At 32.7% G+C, this 18,836-nt stretch overlaps 1 protein-coding gene across 1 annotated transcript in view; it reads right to left on the reverse strand.

The window, feature by feature from the left end:
- LOC149426231 (ras-like GTP-binding protein rhoA) overlaps positions 1-15,891 on the reverse strand; it is a 636,906-nt gene extending 621,015 nt beyond the window's left edge. Inside the window, exon 1 of the mRNA XM_089636151.1 lies at positions 15,395-15,891. The gene's annotated coding sequence lies outside the window, so the exon portion shown is untranslated. The remainder of the gene's footprint in view (positions 1-15,394) is intronic.
- Between the last annotated feature and the right edge of the window lie 2,945 nt (positions 15,892-18,836).

Consider the following 18,836-nt stretch of genomic DNA (forward strand, 5'->3'; position numbering starts at 1 on the left):
TAATTTTAAGAGATTTCTAATAAATTAGCAATATGTTGTATATCAGTAAGTTTTCTTAGTGTTTAACTCCATCGTTTTGAATTTTCGCCTGCCTGTAAATTTGTTTGCAAGTTACGTTTCCGTTTCAAAATGGTCGTTTTATTAGTCCAGTAAAAATTCTTTTTCAAATGTGAAAAAAGTCGTCAGAAGTACATGCCCGAAAAAAGTTTAAAAAATTATTGCCATTGAGATAGTGACGTTTCTTCGGACAGACCGTGTATTTTTTTTTATTTATTTCTTGCTAGAGTAATCCCGATGAGTTACAAAACTCATTGTAGAATGAGAGGAACTTAAATACATAGTTGGGAGTTAATAGGTACAATTTTACGTTGGTATTTTGATATCACAATTATAAGTTTCACATACGAAACAGTATAAAAATAAAATATCATAATTATAAGTTTCACATACAAAACAGTACACAAATAGAAAAAGGAAGGTTAAGTAGAACAAACTAGAAGAAACAAAAAAGGAAACAGACAGGGATATACACATAAGCACAGAGCCAAGGTAGGAATTTAGAAGTTACTTACCCACTAATCCATTAGTAAAAATAGATAAATTATTATTATTACAAATACAGGGGATAGAAAAGGATAGAAAGAGAAACAATAAACAGTACAACACGACAAGAATTATGTATTAAAAAAATATTCTTTTAAAGCCTTACATTGAATTTTTGGATTATGCTGGCTGTTCTTATAAGAAGAGAGTTATAGAGTGTGTAGGCAATACAGTTAAGAGATTTTATAATTCCATATTTCGTAGTGTGTTAGAAGAATGCGGATTTTATTGTTATTCCGAGTATTGTTGTTGTGGATGTATTGATTGTAAAGTAGCTTGATGTTAGTGTGGGTTGATTTTGGGAAATTTGTAGGATGGTGGTCGTGATTTCGAAGGACTGTGATTGGAAGGATACCGGAAATTGAAATAGATATCCTTGACATGTGTGTCCCATGGAAGACCAAGAAAATTTCTGAGAGCTCGGTTTTGGATCATTAGTAAATGAAAATTAGAAACATACTTTTTTAAACGCGAGGCTGTTTACAGAACTGCTAGGATTATACTTTCGAAATTACACGAGTTAGAATATATTTTTTAATATAATATTTCTTAATTATCTAGCTTTTTCTGTAGTGCGACAACTCAGGCAATATCACATAAGTCTCCCCAGGGACAGGTGTTTATTGAACCCATAATTAATATAGGAATATAACGTAGTAATAAGATAGGCTGATGGTATCCGACTAATTACATATCAAATATGAAAGGTAGGTGGGAATAATCTTTACTACTAACTATTATTTTTTGTTTGCTTTAATACATTCTCTGTGGAAAAATATATCTACACTCAGCGAAAGAAAATTCATTAAATAAGATAAAAAAACCATTTCCAATCACTGAAACGTTAGATTAAAGCTTTGCGAAATTAATTACCAATACAATGGAAATTATCAAATCAACAACATGTTTCTACAAAATTAAATAAAAGAAATATACAGAAAAATATTATTTTTATTTCTTTATTGATCTTAGAAGATACAAAATACACGAAGAATTAGACTTTTTATAGAACGTTCTAGAGCAATTTTAAAGAACAAAGCTCTTGCAAAAAAGAGTAGAACCGTAAGATAATTAATAATAATAAAAATACAAATAAAGATAAAAGAGCACCGGTATTTTCAATGAGAATAAACAAAGAAAAAAATGGTATAATAAAGTTTTCAGAAATGAATAATCTTACATTTATCGAGTCAAAAAGATAACAAATAAAGATAGATAAGAATACAAAAGAGAAATGAATATACCAGATGCATCTAATCTTTAAATAATAAAAAATACAGTGTGTGGCAAGCCTACGCACGACGAAAGTGAAACTTTTAGTATTCTTCTCTCTCTCTTTTCATTTCATATTATTATTATTCAGAATGCTGTACATTATAGTTTTAAAAAGCATAAATTTATTTATAGGCGTGTTGTTAACAAATGAACGTTTAGCTAGATTCCTAATATTGACATATTTATAAGTAGCATGTGATAAAAAAAATTAATGGTTATAAAAATATGGGATTCGAACCCGGGTCCTGCATAACGAGTGTCGAACGCTCTGCCTCTAGACCGCGAGGAGAGGTATCTCGCGCGACGAGAACCGCGTATACAACGTGTACTCCTCAATTGACTTGTCCCGCGTAAATTTTCGTTTTCAAACACGGCAAATGAATAATATCACATAACGTCTCGTTGACGCTTTACATAGGGTCGAATCGAAGATATATCGGCAGTGTGAAGTCATATCTGTCGTTTTTCAAAATATTTCCGTATATTTGTCCGTTTTGGAAAAGATCTATCGTGTTTTAACAGTCTCATACCCGTATGGAGTCTGAATTTGAAAAACATTTCTAAATTTTGAAAAACTCACTTACGGCTGTGTTTTTTACTAAAAAAAACTTGTCACGCACGTCTGCGAGGGTAATTAGTCGCGTTATCGGCCTTGATTAGTAATTTTAATGATTCAAAATAAAAATAATTAATCAAAATACCGAGCGACTCTACCGGCTCGATTTGTAAGCTATATTTCGACCAAAATATCATATAGGTACCGACCGGTCTATCTATCTGCCGGTCTAGAGTCTCACTAAATGGATTTAGACATTTCGGGAGACTCTCGGTTAAAATTAACAAATTTATGTAATTTTTTACTACATTATTACAAATCATGTAGATATCTTCTTATATGTATGCCTGACAAAGTCGCAGCACGAGAGCATTTTATCACTTTTCCTCGTATTAAAAAAATCACAAAAAGATTAAAAAAATAGTTAAAGCGGGGATCAAACATCGGTTCTTCACGACGACAGTCGGGCGCTCTGCCTCTAGACCGCGAAGCTGAGTTTGGAGAGTGACCTAAACTAGGTATATAATATAAGCTAGGCTCCTATAGCGAAATGATCACGGTTTTTCGTGACGGTCATGAGTCGGTTTTACTCCGGTCCTCGAAAATACATAACGCGCGTAAAGAAGTTTCACTTCAAAAAATAAAGCCGCTATCCGCGTCTGTTTGTTTGTGTACTTAGTTCTTCTAAGCTACGCAGATAATTTTGATGTTTTGTAATCAAGCCGTAAAAAAATATTTTCGGGCGCTTACATTGTTAAGGCTGGGTAAACCTTATGAGATACATCAAAATAGTGTACTACAGAATTGTATATCTTAAAAAGGCTACAAAAATTCTGCAGTGGTATATGTCTATCTCCTAAGGATAACGCCCAGCAAAAAATCCACAGAAAACAATTGACTGGTCGTGACTGGGACTTGCAATAAACGTGAGCATGACAAGTTACCCTAGAAACCAAACGTGGAGTTTTTTCTTAGCCTCTGTATAAGGTATGTCAATTGATTTTATTATAGTCACAGATTCTTGTTGGAGCGATATTGACTGTGATGATAATTATTTATTATTACTCAGATGTTATGTTCCATTTAAATACTAATTCGATTAGTCGGATGATTTTATCTACCATATTAACATAAAATAGAGACTAAATGACTCATATCATATTAAATTCAGGCCATTATCCCATGCAAGGTAAGTAAGGCGTTCCCCAGGGTTAACAAAGGGGGATTGTACTGAAGTTTATTTAATATCTGATTTGTGCGTCTATTGTGAATCAAATTTATTGTCCTTAAACATATCTAAGTGTCACTCGATTACATTTACTAGAAATAAAAACAAAATCATCTATCCATACAACTTGAATAACAAACCTTTACAACCTATGTCTACGTGCAAAGATCTGGGTGTTTACTTAGATAGCAAATTAATTTTTGACAAGCACATTGAACACATTATTTCTAAATCCTACAGAATGCTAGGTTTCTTATTAAGAATATACAAAGTTTTCAAAAGTGCTAAGACTCTGAAAATTTTGTTTTGTTCATTGGTCAGAAGTCCACTGGAGTATGCTTCCACAATATGGAATCCTCAATATAAGATATACATAGATTTAGTAGAAAGTATACAGAATAAATTTTCGAAACATTTACTCAAGAAATCCAACAATACTACAAATAATATGTTAACTTTACAAAAAAGACGCACATTGTCAGACCTGTTGTTTCTACATAATCTGCTAAATAATAAAATAGATAGTCCCGAATTACTATCCGTCATTGGTTTAAATGTTCCAACGAGGCGTACCAGGCACACTACACTATTTCATATTGAAGCCAACAATACCAATGCAGCAAACAACTCAGTAATTACTCGCGCAATCACAACATACACCCATTACGAAAAATTACTACATTTAGACATCTTTCATGATTCCTTTCTAACATACAAAACTAACTTATTAAATTTCTTAGCATGACAAATTTCAAAAATTAACAGTCAATTACAATTCGTGAGCTTATTATAATTCTTATTTTCAATTCATTTATTATTATCTATCCACACACTTCCTTCCTTTTATAACAATCTCAGGCGAAATTACGTAATGACATTTTATGGACATACGTAATAGGTACTACAACTATGTAATAACTAAAAAATTTCTAACTGTATCTTATTGTACTGTGTAGTGTGTATGTCTTAACAAATAAATAAATAAATAAAATAAAAAATAAAAATCTACAACAGTGAGTCGAGTTTTAAAAAAAATTAATTTACATTCAATTGAATGTATGCACAGAAAAAAAAATTAGGTCAGTGATAAAGTTCACAGAATATCAATATCGTGTATCTTAATTCCTTAGTGGCAGAAAAGAAGATTCTTACCCCCCTTACAATGAGAGTTGCAATAAACTGTTCAGGATCTAAACGTGGTTTGAAATGATAAATAAACCTCAACTTTTTACTATCCAACCTCGTAACATTCTTCTCTAATATTTAGTTGTATTTGGTGAACATATCTGAAAAGCCAGGTATTTCTTCACCTTCTTCTTCCTCATCTCCTTCCCCTCCGTACCATCTTCAGCCTCACAATATAGACCAATATAGCTCCAGAGGGTTGGGAGCAATTGACGCTCTTGTGCGGTATACAAAAATTTTAAGTATCTTATTTATTGAAAACGATATTAGCGATTCTCAAACGAAAATTGGACACATAAAAATCAGAAAAAGAAACGGCAGCATCTAGGAAATGAACTCTGGTCCTCCGCCAGGACTAGCTGCTCGGTAGAGAAGCTCCATTTAGGAAGTATGTGGATCTCCCCACGGGTGAGTTCATGAATAAATTGGTGAAGCTCGCTTTACAGTAAAGGAGGTTATAGCGAAGTCCTCGAGAATGAGATTCAGGTACAAATAATTGTTTTTGAATCAGATTCTCAGTGTTAAATACTTGTGAAACCTATCTTAATAATTAATACACGGATAATTCTAGGCCACCATTTTTAAAATAGTATTATATAAAAATACTGAAAATGCCTTCTATACGAATTTGAATGGAAACAAATGTTCCATTTAGGTCAATAGCCCATCGTTCTTTTCCACTTAGGTACACTTCGAAATTCGTAAATACAGTTTGGTATTGGAAATTTTAGGCTCGTTTGGGCAAATATTTGGATAACGAAATAGGTCCTTAAAGCACTTCTAGTTTTATTCTTTATCCTACGTAAAAAGGGGACGAAATTCCCAAAACCTACAAAAAAATATTCCTAAATTTTATAAAACCACTCAAAACATTTTAGAATTAATGAAAAGCTGTATTTACATATTTACCAATGTTGCGAACTAACTCATCTTGTAAAAAGGTTCAGATTTGTGAGATAAAATGCCAGGAATAAATAATGGACAAGATAAAGATGGTGTAAATATGCGCAGTAGACAAAACAGAAAGTATTTTATTATTCAAGTGGAAAGGTATAGGTACTATATCTACAACTAACCGCTAGAATACAGAAGAGATAATTTATTTTTGTTCACTTTGTCCACTAGCTTTAAAACCCGGCTTTGTCTTAGATCATAATTTAAAAAGTAACGACAAGCAAAATGGGGTCTAATCTTATTTTTGACAGATTTTGAAGATCCATAATTTATTGTGAGTCGTTGAGCGCTAGAAATAGTTGCTTAGTTGTATATCTATACAAACTCGAAAGATTTTGCTGTTGTTAACCAAAATATTTTAGTGTCACGTCTAGAAGGGTATACTTAAAATTATACATTGATTGCTCGTTCACAGATTGCGCTAATTTAATTATTTTAAGATAAACACTTTTCACAAGTTATGCTTTAAAATATTAAGATGAATTTTTTATTTGCGCCTCGACAAAACAGACAAAATTATATATACTCGTACATACGGTAAATGAATATGTATATATAATTTTGTCTATTTTGCATGATAAATAAAATAATAATTTTTCAAATCCTGAATTGTGCTTTCAAAAAAAAGTAAAATTAATGCAACAGATTACTACTATGTTACTAATTTTAAATGTGTAGTGCTGTAGAAATATAAATTACAAAGAAAGTCAATAGAGGAAATAAAACAGTGGAATAATTATTGACTAAAAGAAATGGCGTACCCAATATGCGTGACTTGAATCTGATAGATTGGCCCAGAGGTATCCTGTGGATTGGTCATGTATTATTATCCTTTGTAAATACGATACAAAGAAATGTGTGTAAATTCAGAATGAAGCTTTTCTAGGAATTTTGATGTTGGTGTTACGAATGTTTTTTCATCAGCGTGAGTCAAAAATATGCAGTAAAAATAATGATAATTTCGAAATTGAGTAGGTACGTGAATATAAAATTAGCGATTTTTCAAAAACCACGTTAAATTGTTTTGCTTTATTTAAACATGTCAAAATATACGGGATTATCTGAATTCTAGACAAATCAATTCCTATGTTGAAAATTACAAATTTTTTACAAAGAAATATTTTAATTTTAAATAAAACAATAACTTTGTAAATACCAGTTTTATGTATAATATACTTAACGCCGACCGGGTTTCGCTACAACCGTGGCTTCTTCAGGGCTTCAGGAAAATATTATCAGTTTGTAAGTTATTATTTTATTTTAAATTATAATGTCACATCACAAAGTAGGTATTTGATTCATATGAACAAAAAAAATATATTATAGGTAATTTTATCGATTGTCTGAATTTGTCAATTCAAACAAACAGTTATAATTTTGAAAATGACAGTTAAATTCAAGGCAAACCCGAAATCTAGAGTTCATTGAACCAGAGTTACGGATGAAGTACACAAAACCGAAATCGAAATATTTTTGATTGTATTACAATACGATACATGTAATAAGACACAAATAATATATTATAATAATATATATATTATTTAAAAAAATTAAAAAATTGGCCTATAAAAACTGCTTTAATCCCTTTTTGGTTGTGGTTTATTGTGTAATGTGGAAAATTAAGATTTTTTAGAAAATAATGAAATGAAATTTTAAATATTTGTATCTGAACATGTAAAAATAAAATTAAACACATTTTTTGCGTTTTTTTTCTTGAATAAATTAAAACAGGCGGTTGGTGTTAAGTGGGAATTAAAACCTTATCGCCATCTACATAAAGAGTGTTATCGCATCGCCTTATGTACAGTAATTAGGGTTTGCAATCCCGCAATTCCGCATCTCGCAATCCCACGAGATTTCAGCAATATTTGATTCCGCTATGATGAATTCTTTTAAATAATAATGGCCTTGAGAGTTCGTTTAGAAGTACGTATATTATAAGTTACAAAAAATAGGTTACAGGACTCCCAGTCCAAATTCGCCCCTCCGATTGGTGTCAAGTTTGTACGGGTTAACGTATACGTGATGGGAATGAACAAAGACTCCGGAGACAATACCGGCTCTTATCGAACTGTTGTCTCACAACGGGCGTTTGAGTTTGTAATATGGAATATTCCAAAACACCAGGACAACCAGTGGTTCTAAAATTGGACAGCTAACCTCCATGGGGAATGCTTGGGGCCTTGTGGAATAGCGATGAGTCGTACATGAGCGAGCCGCACAATTGATCTAGCTCTTTTTGGTGAGTGTATTCTTACGACTCCCGGTAAACCGTTACTGGTTACTCTTTTTTATCAGGAGATTTATGTGAATACCGCACAATAGTCCCAAGTACTCTCAACCGTGTGGAGCCAGCGAGACTATGGCATCCCGAATTGGGGTATATTGTGAGGCTTGGGGTATGTTGGAGGGGAAGGAGATTAGAAAGAGTAGAGTGAGGATGTACTTGGCTGTTCAGATCTGGTCTTCAAACACTACTAAAACCATTTCAAGCAACGCTTCAATTCTGAATGGTGGTCTTACACCAGGGCGATACTGAGAGTATCTTCCACTCTGGAACGTGTTGTAAATTTACTATATATAGGAATTTGTGAAATAACACAACTTCATCAAATAAAATGTTGCGTGCGCACTCCGGGATTTGAATCCACGACCTTCGGATTGCTAGTCGAGAGGCTTTTCCCTTTAATCGAGATATTTTAAATTTAATTTCAAATTATCCACGTATTAATGTTATTACATACTCAGAGACATAAACTTAGTCTGACAGTCTGACATCTGGACTTGGACATATGTACCTGCACCTACTAACTACCTAGCATTTTATTTTTCTCGTGGTACTAGGCGGCGTACCCGTACCAAGAATCGTACGATTCTACGGAGCTGAGAGCCGAATTGGGAGAGACGTATCGCGGGACCCGTATCGGGGGAGCCGTACCGGGGGAGCCGTACCGGGGGTGCCGTACAGGAGGAGCCGTATCGGGCGAGACGTATTGCTCATACGCTTTGAGCTAACGGCTCCCGTTCAATTGAGCCGTCGTTCTATCAAGTCGACTCTTTGAACCGTACGAAAATATTGATTTTTCGAAGAAAACTTCTTCTAACTGCTTTTCACTTTGTGATGGCATTATTTATTTTTTATTAAAACACAAATAACTTAGTTTACATCACTTTATTTCGATACAAAATCTCAACATGTTTCGTGAACCAAGTTCACATCATCAGGAGCACAAGTAGTGTAGTATTTTAAAACCTGAATTAAACCAGAATGTAGTATTTTAAAACCTGAATTAATATCGAAAGTATGGTCATAAAAAAATCACTTTTGAAAGCAAAGAATTTATCACTCGACGTTCTGCGATCTTGATAACATCATTTATCTCAATAAACAAGGCTGGGCTTCCCTATCTTGAGCTTCATCGGTGTCTCCTGTTTTGTGTTTAATCTTTTACTGGTCAAACTCATTCGTCAACCAGGTGCCTCCAGGCGTTCCTATCTTGTGCTTTATCGGTGTCTAAGTCCTGCTTTGAGTGTAATATGTTACTGGTCAAACTCATTCGTCAACAACGTGCCTCCAAAGTCTGTGCAGATAGAGAAACAATAGCACGTGGTGCTTTTACGTCCAAAAGATGGTGGTATTTAAAAAAAAAAACATGTTATTACCTGTCACAGGTGACAGCTAAATAATACTAGTGGATCTCCTTCGCTATTGCTAATCTCTTCACTACTGTATACCACAATATTACTGTAAAAAAACTACATTACATCGACTTTATTCGACTCAGTATCTCATTACGATGCAGAGATATTGCGTTAAGTATTCCTCGGGCGTACCCGACTTCTCCTACCATTTAAACATCTTGGCCTTAATGAAAACAAACTTTGAAATTTTCAGCGATATCGGTAGACTACTTTTCGAGTTTTGCGAGCACAAACACACGCAGGCTGATTTTTTATACATTAAGATTAGAAACCAGTTTGAATTTAACTCGACCATTTGGAATTCATTTTATAATATAAGACTTTTCCTGCGACAGACCGCCTTTTATGTTGAGAAGTTAAAAGTTGTAGGTATGTATTTTTTGTATGAGAAAACTGAAAAAAAAATCGTTGAAATTTTTTATGTTATATTTGGATTTCGAACCATACACATTCACAAAATTTAATTGAAATCGGTTTGGCGGTTTCGGAGATTAGCGTGTACGAACACAAAGACATTTGATTATTATATATTAAGGTATATAAAAACAGGCGCGTATTCGAATACAACGTTGGGTAAAAATTTCAAAGAAATCGGTGAAGAATTTTCGAAGTTTTGAGATTTCGAACCTTTTTATGAACACGTGTTCCGACGTCGCCAAAACACATTCGTGTTTACTGATAATTTTATTAGGAAATCTGTTATGCATTTGCTAAAGGCCTGCAGTCCATTTTTAACAAGATTGTGAATAATTTGAAAAGATTTTTAATAAATTAGCAATAATTTATATCAGTAGTTTTCTCCGTGCCTGGATGGGACTGTATCTTTTTCTGATTTTTCTGTTTCAGATTTTCGTTTAGGAATCGCTAATATCGTCTTCAATAATTAAATATAACAAATAATATTCATAAAACCTTTTTTAACAAAGTAAAGGACTTATCGAATAGAAAATGCTGAAAAACTATAGTAGGGTAGGGTAGTCGTTTATACAGTGAAACCGATCCATCGTTTGCTTTACTTTAATAGACTGAGGAAATATTATAAAGTTTCCAAAAAATAAAACATTTCGACAAGCGGTGGACCACGTACTAGATATGTTGAGTACACAGAGATGTTTGTAAAAAATCCAATACATAAAACTGGGTTATCAGTGATTTTTTTATGGACGTGAGAGTTGGCAATATGTTCAATTTTTTTTTGGCAAGTGACTAAAGATAAGTAATGGCTTGAGAAGAATATTTGTAGAAGAGAAGGTTGATCGATTCTGTGTAAAATGTATTTACGTACTGTAAGAAAAGATGAAGCCTTGAAGAGAACTTTGAATGTTATGTGTCCTTCTATTTCAAAGCTTCATATTGAAATTTCTCAACAAAGACAATTTTTTGTTTAAATTATCGTGATAAATTTTTGGATTTATATAACATGCCATGTTGTACATTCTGCTTCTTAAGCCAACTTTTCGGACAGCGTGGCAGTGTCTATCCTCAAGGCAGACGTGTACACTGTACATAGATTGTGGTGAAGTGTGTTTTTGTGTAGAAGTGATAGGTAGGGCGGACAATAATCCTCTTAGGGTCGGTTTTTAAGTGAAGTAATTAGTAATAATAATAATGTGATTTTCGGCGTTTAGTTTTGGAATAGCCGTCAATTATCGAATACCAAGAAATGTTAAGCTTAGCCCCATCATCTGTATTCATATTAATGGCATTTTTTTCAGATTTCAATTGCTTCCCTAATCAGACTTGCTCGATGCGTTTCGGGTCGTCCGAGGACTTCAAGAACAAATCCAAAGTAATGGCATGTTCCAAATAAGTGCCCGACAATTTGCTATTTGTCCGGATGGACGAGTTTACATACTTGAAAGTGTTCTGAAATCCTTTTGGGACGAATTGATTCGATGTATATGGAATTTATTTCGTTTAGACCAAGAAATCAAGCTTTAATTAGAAAAGGGCTTTGTTTTAAAACAAGTATTCATTAAACTGGGGGTTTACCCGTCCTAAGACGCTGTCATAACAAAAGGTTTACAAATCGATGTATTTCAAGAGAAACTGAAAGTAATGTATCATTTTTAATGTAGCAATAACATTCAATAAATTTGCCCGCCCTGCCAAAGAACAGAGAGAACGTTACCTTTCTATGGCATTATTTTAATTACCTTTCTACATATTATATTCTATATCCTGAATTGGATCATAAAGATTATGGAAAATTCAAAGAAATCGCCACTATTTAATTAATTAATACATTGGGTTAGTAAAATTACATTATGTAAAATGCACTTCATTTTAAATCATACACAATCATACCACGATCTTGTTCAATTAATCTGTTTTAACTCCGACACAATCATATCACGATCTTGTTCAATTAATCTGTTTTAACTCCGACACAATCATTTATTTATTTATTGTAAGAAACAAACAGCAATTTTATGCAGGATGAGTTATACAAGAGGTTAAATATGAGGTAAGCTAAAATAGTTTCTTATGCTAATGTTTGTTAATATGATATAATACAAAATTGTTATTGGTTATAACCATTAACTGAAAATGAAATTAACAAAAAAGAAGAAAAAAAATCATATAAATATATAAGAAGGAAGAAGGAATAGGAAAGGGCAAGAGGCAGAGGAAGATGGGATGGGGATCATACCACGATCTTGTTCAATTAAGCTGTTTTAACTCCGACACAATCATACCACGATTTTGTTCAATTAATCTGTTTTAACTCCGACACAATCATACCACGATCTTGTTCAATTAATCTGTTTAACTCCGACACAATCATACGACGATCTTGTTCAATTAATCTGTTTTAACTCCGACACAATCATACCACGATCTTATTAAGTCAGTCTGTTTTAAATTACAACAAGCGAAGCATTTTGTGATAACCGAGACTATTCTAACACAGTCTAGGCAAATTGTAATCTTAATCTTCCGTATCTCTAAATAGTATAAAACAAAGTTGCTACCCGCGTCTGTCTGTTTCGATTTAATGTATAATTATGTTTATTATTATATTATTTATTTATTATTTTGCATACTTATGTTTCTATAAAATACTATTTTTTAGTTCTTTTATGTTATCTTTATTATTATTACATGTATAACTACCACAACACGGGCATAAGCCTAGTATGGTAGTTAAAAAAATTTCAAAAAATGTAACATGTAAACATTTATTAAATAATAAAAAAATAAAAATAAAATAAAAAAATAAATAAAAAAAAAAACAAAAAAAAACAACCAGTTTTTAACAGTGACGTTGCGATATACAGTAGCACTAACTAACTAACCTCGCAGGGGTAGGCAGAGAGGACGGACCGCCAAAAAACTCGGTCTTGGCACACACTCCTTGCCACATTCACATTCATACATCGTCTCATACATACTCTATTATTCTATTATTCTGACTCTTGACATGGCCCGACTCAAGTATCTGATTTACTTGATCGTCTTCCTCGTGAGTCCCCGACTTCTGTTGCCACTCACATTTTCATCGTATATTCTCCATACACTACTTTATTCGCTCATTCGCTCTACATGCCCAAAACATCTAAGCGTCCCTTTCTTGATCTTACTCATTACGCTTACCATCAGCCTTGCACTCTTTGCGGATCTCCATATTCCTCACACGATCATACATGGTTTTACCACACATACGCCTCAGGGATCTCATTTCAACGGCATTCAATCTACTTTCATCCTGTCTTTGCCAGCTCCATGCCTCACTTCCATACATCAGGGTCGGTACGAGAACATATTGCGGGGTCCGCTAATAAATACTAAAAAATGGTTTGAAAAATTAATCTTAGTATCTCATATTAAAAAAAATAAATCATTAGAAATGGCAGTATTTTTTTCATAATTTAATACGGTTCTCTAAATCATTTTCTATATCTTTTCTTAAAATTTTTACCCTCAAAAACAAGGTACCTATAGTGGAAATAATTATAAATCATTTTAATAGCACAATTCAGTCATCTTCTTAATTAATAAATTATGTCTGAAAATGGCAGTATCCATTAGCGTCCAATTATTTATTCGCAATTTTAGAAACCTATTTTAAATAAGTAGTTTTTTTTCTAATTTAATTAATGAGAGGCGACGCGGCGGACACATTTATTTCTTCATTAGCCTAGACCCAATTAAGGAAACATTAATTATCCCTGGCTTTTCTTTACTTTTATCACATTAGTGTAAGAATACAGCGTTCATAAGAAAATATTAATAATAAAAATGATATAAACAAATTAAGTAGGTAGGTACCTATTTTGTAACACTTTTAAAATTGTTGTTCCATTATAGTACCTACCTATCTCTATTATCATGTACAACCTTGGAGAAAATTGTATATACAGGGTGTATCGGCACTAACCCGACAAACTTTAACCAGCTATTCCTTAGCACATTTGGAGTAAAAAATGTTATGGGAACATTGCTGTCCGGTAGCATTTTTTTTTCAATTAAAAACAATTTTTTTTTAAATTTCCACACTACATCACTGTCATTGGCATTGCGTTTCGTGTTCAACAGCTATTATAAGCAAGTATGTCAAAAAGCGTCTTCGCTCTTTCGCACACACTAAATAATAATAGTTAAAAATGAGACGAATGGTGCCGTGCCATTTCGTTGTGATTGTAAGTGTGCGCCAATATAGGTACACACGTGCATTATTCAATGGAATTCGAATAAAATATTTGCCAGATGGGTTTTCAAACTTTGACAAAAGATAAAACAGTGGTGACATGTGGTGAAAATATGAATAATAATTTTTTTATTAAAAAAAAACGTTACCGGACAGCAAAGTGCACATAAGATTTTTTACTCCAAATATGCTAAGGAATAGCTGGTTAAAGTTTGTCGGGTACGTGCCGATACACCCTGTATATTTACTATCTCCAAGTTTACAGCGACTTATTGACTTATTGTACATATTTTTTTATAAAATAACAAGTATTTAGTACCCGGCTTCGCCCGAGTCTCAACAAACAAACATAATTTATATTATTATGTAGCAAAGAATGTGATGGCTTAATTATTTAAAGGGTCCATAGCTCACAACAAAAGTGGCGTGTCGAGCTGAAAATAGTTAAATTGACCTAGAAATTTCATACGAACAGCTACTACAAATTTCATGACGCCAAAACTCAATGTTGAAGAGTTTTGCAGATTTTCTACATTATGGCTTATATTAATTGTTGTCTTGAAGTTGGAGGTATATATAGGTCGTCGGCTCGTTCTCTAAAAAATAAGATTTTAATGCCATTTGGTGTTAAAATTAATCCCACTTCGAAGAAATAAAGTTAAAATTCGAAGTAAGTTTATTCGTAAAAAATCCGCTTTTTTTAACACATTTTAGAAAAATGTCCATGACGTCATTTAGCAGAATTAAGTAAGCTTCCTAACTCCATTTTGAAATATAGAACCTTAAATTACGACTGTTTATGATAGAAAATAAATAGAGAAAAATACGGAATGTTCTGAACATAAATAAAAATAATAACTTGTATATAATAATTTTATCACTATGATATTTTTTGCGACTCGTGTAAAATTTGTCAAATGTTCGTTATGCATTCTACGAATCAATCCGACGATATATATGCAATGTTTTTTTTAAATATAATAATATAACAAAAAACATGAATATTTGAAAACATTTATTTATTTATTATTTACTCCGCGAACACCTCCATCTTCAAGACAATAATTTTTGTCTGTAAATATTCAAATATTCAATATGAATCAATTAGAATTATTGGAACATAACCCTAAAATGCCACTCTCAAACAATCTCTCGAACGCTTATTCAAATAGAATTTTAACGGAACTTACCTACATTGTATGATTGTGTTATAATAATATTTATAGTTTTATTTACATACCGGATTTTATGGATCCTTTTGGAAGAGTGTCAAACAATATCCAAATGTTATTTTTCTTTATAAATATTGTTATTCGGATGAAGAACTAGTCTTTACACTTCCTGATTGCAGGCTCTAAGCATCCACGTGTGGCGTCAAAAACAATATTTTACGAATTCAGTACGATATTTTCATAAAACAACAACTTCACATGACAGATATGTCAGAAATAACACAAAAACAAAATCACTCAATTAAAAAAAACGAACAGTTTGAATTTATTAAAATATACAACATAGATCCAAATTCGAATCGGCAGAACGAATGGCGGTAGATTTTTCAGATACAAAAACAAAAAAGCAACGAAATCATGAACGGATGTCCCTTGAAAATGTTCAATATCCTTTGGCAAATATTAGACGAGGTGAATGACAGTAAAGCACAGCTGTTGCCGGCTTACGAGAGGTGAAATAATTATCGTATCGCGGAGCAGCCGACGACACGTCCAACCTCTACAAGATCTGCGATCCAACTGGATTCTGGATTCAAACTGGAATTTCAGTACCCTAGTGAAATCTCTCTCGAGACTAGTCAGCGTGATACAAAGCCTGAAAACGTGGCTAGCAAAATATGCCATCTAATCAAAAGATATAATCAATTCTCTTCCATAAGAGAGTATTTAAATATTGTAATAGTTTTATTTTTTTCAAGTGTCTCAGTTGCTTATCAGAAATTTTGTTTCGTTAGCGCCAGACCGGGTTCTAGAATACGATTCGTGTGGTTTGGTAAAAAGTGGATTAGTATTCATATTCATAATGAATTTTTAAGACCATGTAAGATGGTTCTTTTCTATAATTTTTGTTCTTCTCTGAGGGATTTTAAAGTACCCCCAAATTAAAGCAGACATGTGGAAACTGAGGGGATTTTCATTTGGTTTGATATGCTACGATTAATTTACTTATATTTATTTTTATTTACCATTTATAAAGGCCCCGATGGGCTTTTACAGTATATATTTTACAAGATTTACTGCATAATTCAGTGACAACTTTAGTTTTTTTTAAATATTAAAATAACAACAACAACAAAAAATACCAAAAAAACTTTTAAAAATTAATATTATACATGATCATGGTACATGAGAAATTATACTACAGCTCGAACAAGGTATTTATTCATATTTAAAAAGAAATTGATCAATTAAAAAACAATTAGTTGTCCAGCTCAAGTCAGTTCGTGGTTCATGTCAATATGGAGTTACCAAGCGCAAATTATTCTTTACCATAAACCTGTTTTCCTGACGAACGAAAAACTGTGAAATCTGGCAGAATGAAATTTGCACAGCCTTTTTTTTCATTGAAAACATTTCGCCTTTTCAATGTTTTGTGAATGCAATAATTCATATTCACTCACTTCACCCACACCACATACCTACCCCAGTTGGGGATGCCATAGTTCCCCAGGCTAGGAGGTTATTGAGAAATTGGGACATGTGCGGTAATCGCAATTCTTTTTGAAGAATTTTTTTTTATATCTGTTTAGGTAATCTACACATTTTTTTTTAAATATGTTTGTTTCTAAATTTATTCTTTTAGTAAACCTTTCCAAATTTCCACTCATAAATTGTGTAATTCACAAAATGATAATAGCAGTATTTGTCTTGCACGAACCACTTAAATTATGGAAAAAAATGTTGTTTTTCTGTGGGTCCGACTTTCAAAAAGGGACACCAAACTCACGTCTTAAGGCGATGCCTTACGTAGTAATGCAAAATCATGTGTTTTTTGTTTGAAATTTTGGTCGCCTAGAAATGTTTCAGATGCTTCAAATAAATACTGCGAGAAGAATACATCTTGGCCTTTGAAATATTCGAGTATTTTTTAGACAAGTTTATTTATAAGCCCAGAAAAAAATAATGTAAAGGACTATGAAAATTGCTTTAAATTTCAAAATCTCCTACTTACGAACCCATTTTCGGTTATGATTTTATTGTATACTTTGGAAAATTAAATTATTTATAAAATGATCAAAAAAAAATTATGCCTGAATATACAATAAAATAAAAGGCACTTTTTGGCCATGTTTTTTTCTTGCATAAATCAAAACAGGCGGATGGTGTCAAGCGGGAATTTAAACCTTATCGCCATTTACGTAAGGGTTGTTATTGATAGCGGCTCTATTTAAAATATTACACGACGTAGTGCATCGCCTTAAGACGGCCCCGTACATAATACGCATAACCGGTTACATGTCAGCTTGTTTGTAAATATTTCTAGTTTATTCTGACTACTTCCTTGTTCCTTCCTTGTTAACTTCATAAAATGTTTAAGCTATCTTGGAAGCTGTCGACGATCCTGCATCTAAACACCGTGTCATCGAAACCTTTCTGATTTTCGTAATTTTCATCGAAATTGCTCTTCTCTGAAAATCGTGTATATTGTTTTCCATTATTTCAGATAATGGCTGTCATCTGTGTATCTGTGGGCCAAGTTCTAACCGAACACGAATGCACACAAAGATGGTGGAATTTTTCTGTCCAAAAATGTTATCGGATGCATTAAGGTTGATTGTGCCTTTAATTAAAAGATCTGGTGATTCTGTTAGTTCAGCGAGGTGCAAGTTTCTTCAAATTGTTTATTTATTTATTCACGCCCTAATGGGCATTTGAAAAGTAGTTAACAAGCAGAGATGTGCTTTATTTTAAATAAATCCATTTCAAATGGAAATGCAAAATGCAAAATGGGTATTTTCCATTTTGCATTTTAAATGCTTTTCTAAAAACCATTTTGCATTTTTCATTTGAAATGCTTTTCTCAATGCATTTTCCATTTTAAATGGTTTTTTGCAACATTCTTCCTACTATCTCCACTCATATTTTTTTCATAAGCCCCAAATATCAGTCGGTCCTCAACCTCGCTATGAGAGATAATTTACATTTGTCAAGTTGCTCCCTGGTAGGAGCCCTGGCAATTGAGTGATACCATTACAAAAAATACTGATTCAAAAACTGAACATGGGGCCATGACGCTGTAATATTAAATGCTAGATAGCAGTTTCTATGTTTTTACGTTGGCAACATTAATCCTCGCGCAAATTTTTAGTGGTTTCATAATCTGTAGTCGTGGTGTTTTTGGATTTACCATCATGTAATATGTTTGTTCTACATTGATGTCCATTATTAAATGACAAAATTGTTTAAAAATTCTATAATTATTTTGATTGTTTGATCTGAGAAACCATTTTGCATTCTCAATGCATTTTGAAAATAGGTATTTTGCATTTTGCATTTTAAATGCTTTTCTAAAAACCATTTTGCATTTTGCATTTTCAAATGGAAAAGTTTTGACCCTTTTCCATTTTGCATTTCAAATGGTTTTGGGTACCCATTTTGCACATCTCTGTTAACAAGTAATAGATACAGTTGTGTTACATAGTTTACAATAAATTATGATTTTTGATTAAA

This window comes from Hesperophylax consimilis, chromosome 1, assembly GCF_061612785.1.
Source record: "Hesperophylax consimilis isolate HC1 chromosome 1, BYU_Hcon_1.0, whole genome shotgun sequence".
Taxonomy (NCBI): domain Eukaryota; kingdom Metazoa; phylum Arthropoda; class Insecta; order Trichoptera; family Limnephilidae; genus Hesperophylax; species Hesperophylax consimilis.